We start from the raw sequence: 3,796 nt of genomic DNA, 5'->3' as shown, positions 1-3,796 counted from the left end.
GGAAGAATACTTAGCACTAATGACTCTGAGTAAAGACACGTCAATCTCCATTCGCCCAGCAGACAAGGGAGGAGCCTTGGTGATACAAGATATGGAAGATTATAGAAATTAACTATATAGACAATTAGCTGATACCACTGTATACTTAGAATTGGACAAAGACCCCACTTTTCTATACAAAACGGAATTGGATAATATCCTCACTGAGGCACAGTCCAGAAATTGGATCACAGAATCTATAAAATCTAGCCTCAGCACTGACAATCCGGTGGTGCCTTTGATTTATGCTCTTCCCAATGTGCATAAATCTTTAATATCAACACCTGGTAGGCCTATAATTTCAGCCAGAGGTTCACTTTACAGTTCTATTTCAAAATATTTGGACTTTTATGTCCAACCACTCATTATGAAACAACAAATGTATTTGAAGGACACTAACAGCTTACTCCACAAATTGCACAATTACAAAATCTACCCACTAATTTACTAATGTGCCCTAATGATGTAGTGTCACTTTATATGAGTATTCCTCACCAACAAAGGTTGGATTATGTGCAACATTTTTTTTCAAGCAACAACGAGTATACTGGTCCACATTTACCATTTTTAATGATTTATTGGAGAAAACTCTCACTAGAAACTATTTTCTATTTGACAATAAATTATTTCTTCAATGCCGAGGTTGCGCCATGGGATAGCACCTTCCTTCGCAAACATATATATGTTTGAGGTTGAGAAAGCTTTATTTTTTGAGAACTCCTCTTTTCAACAGCATGTACGGTTTTTCACGAGATATATAGATGACATCTTGATTCTCTGGTCAGATTCACAGGAACAATTTGTACATCACATGACATTGGTTAACCAAATGCATGAGTTCATAAAATTCACTTATGAATGTAATCATCAAACAGTATATTATTTAGACGTGTCCATAGAATGGAAAGGCACAGAGTTTGAAACCAGGATCTACCACAAACCTACTGATTGCAACACCCTGCTACATGCCAACAGCCACCACCCTATTGCCTTGAAGAAGGGACTTCCATTCTCCCAGTTTTTATGTATCAGAAGAACCACTACCAATGAAAAGGTAGCTGCATTGGAAATTGATGAGATGACTACGAAAGTTATCAACAGAGGCTATTCTCCCAATGAATTAGGTAAAATCAAAAATAAAGTCATGGCAATGACCCAACAGGAGCTATTCACCCCTAGAGTCAAAAGTCAAAAGACTAATAAAACCATGTTTTTCTCCAATAAGCATAACACAGCTAGTAAATTCATCAACCACACAATGAAGACTCTCTGGCCAATCATTAACACTGATACCAGCATCAAATCTTTACACAAATCGAATATCATGTTGTGCCGTACAAGAGGGAAATATCTCAAAGATTGGTTGGTGCATAATGATATATCACTACCATCTCTTAATCTAGATACACACTTTTTGTCCAGAAAACCAGGGTGCTACAAATGCACTGGATGCACCACTTGCAGTTATATGGAACCAAGCAGTACATTATTCATCCACATTCCGGAAAACAATTCCCGATTAAACACATTTTGACGTGTACCAGCAGATATGTGGTATATATGTTAAGATGCCCTTGTAGCCTAGTATATATAGGCAAAACCACACGCACTTTCAAAGAAAGGATGCTATCCGGAAAAGAGATAGACCAACCTGTGGCCCGCCATTTCAAGGAGAGCCTGGCTACTTTAGCATACAAAATTATCAACCACGTACCACCCTCTAGAAGAGATGGGGACCGAGAGAAATGTTTACTTCAGCTGGAAACACAATGGATACATAAACTAAATACTGTTACCCCCTTTGGACTAAACAAGACCTTGTCCTTTGCGTGCTATCTGTGAGGAGAGTTCTCCAAGCGTATGGACCCTGGAGGACGACAATTTTAAGAAATTTCAACACTGGAAGCCACGAAGAATTATGTTTGGCTTCAACTACATCGCTTCCTTATATTTTCTATTTTTTTATACATTTTTCGGTTTTCTATTTTTATATTTTGTTCTCATTATTTCATATTTTTCTGACCAGTTGGTTCTCCAGCATTAGCCAGTTCTTATTTACTTTGTATATTTCATATACAACATTTTTTCCAAAATTAGCTATTGAACATTGGCAACTTGCACTGTATTGATAATATGTGTTGGTATCTGCCTCCACCAGCATATCGTTTCAGATGAGCTAGTAGTTACAGACATACCATACTGGCTATGCCCAAACTCAACTGATCTTGGAAGCCAAGCAGTATCGGGCCTGAACAGTACTAGGAAGGGAGACCACCTAGGAAGATCAGGTTCTGTAATATATCTTTACCATCTACTTTGGAAAGACTGGTAGGTTGGGTTTATGTGATGCCATACACAGGTTGCCTAGTGTATCTTGTATAAGTGAATGGTGTATTTTTTCACACCATCCATGTTCCACATATTGTTCTTCCCCGTTTTTTTGCTATGCTGCCCTTGATGCATAATGAGCTCAATATTAGTTCCATTAATTTTTCTTTTTTCTTTTTTAACAAATTGTTATTTTCAATTTTTTCTTAATTTTCTCTTTTTTATGTTTTAAGTCGACAATTTGACCATATTTGTTCCTATCACTGTTTCTCACAATAAGATGTACCACTCTCTTGTTCTATCAATGCGAATGAAGAATGTTGCATTTTTGCAGCTGGTTTCTACATTCTGACACAATTTTTTATCATCATTTTGATATTTTAATATCCATGTTGGTTTCATGAAATATACATATTCACGTTTCTTTCTCATCTTATATAATCCTTTTCTTTATTTATGTATTTTATACTTTCACACCTTGTACTATTTCACTTTTCAATATTTTTCATATTCATTCTTGGTTGCTTTCACATATGCCTCACTTTTGATTTGGTGTAGGGTTTATATGTTCTCCCCCTGTGATTTTAATGGGAGGGGGTTCCGTTCTCATTTACTTTTATATATATATATATATATATATATATATGTACATCCTTTGCATACTTTCCTCACTGATCCCCTCACAATACATCACTGCTACTACATTCCACAGGTATACCCCACTTCTTTTTATACTCTGCACAGCTCATATTTGTTTAAACATTATTACTCTGTTTGTCTGTGTAATTTGGTCTCCTGGCCACAGTAGCGCTAGATCTGACAGTCTGGCATGCTGTCTGGTGCGCTCGTCTGGACGCATGACGTCACCATGTTGGTGATGTCATTGCGCTGCAGTCGCGATGTACCAGGGACGCATGCTGATGATGTCACACATCATGCGCCTGGTGGTCAGCACACGGAGGTAGCACCAATCACTTGTGACACCCTGTTATATAGGTAAGTTGTTTGATCATCTAGTCTGTGTTCTTGATAAAAGACTGTATTGACTGAAACGTCAGACAAGATTTGACACACTTGTCAGTGTGATTCTTTTTCAACAAGACCTGTGAGTGCCGCCATTTATATTTGACTTTGCGGATCTGCGGATGTAGTGACAGGGATCATGCAGATTCCCAATTATCGCCTGACTCGTACTACACATGTACAGTTCGGGTCTGTTATCTCAAATGCAGTCTGGCAGCAGACTTTAAGTGATTGACAGTTGGCTGCCATTTCTGGGTGGGGAGCGGGTGGTGATGAACTCTGGGCCTGATTCAGACCCACTCGTGAGCGCTGAGTGCTCGCAAGCGGGCCGATGTTGGCCAACTGCGCATGCGCATAAAGGAGCCGTCTCAGTCGTGTGCATGCGCGAGACCCGCATAGCGACGGG

The 3,796-nt window shown here is 38.8% G+C and overlaps 1 pseudogene; it reads left to right on the top strand.

Moving 5' to 3' along the window:
* The first annotated feature begins 2,220 nt into the window (after positions 1-2,220).
* Positions 2,221-2,339, top strand: LOC148519665 (5S ribosomal RNA; annotated as a pseudogene).
* Positions 2,340-3,796: the final 1,457 nt, after the last annotated feature.

The sequence above is a fragment of the Taudactylus pleione genome, unplaced genomic scaffold (assembly GCF_031769625.1).
Source record: "Taudactylus pleione unplaced genomic scaffold, aTauple2 ptg000186l, whole genome shotgun sequence".
NCBI classification, from domain to species: domain Eukaryota; kingdom Metazoa; phylum Chordata; class Amphibia; order Anura; family Myobatrachidae; genus Taudactylus; species Taudactylus pleione.
This window is presented reverse-complemented; position numbering and strand designations above follow the sequence as displayed.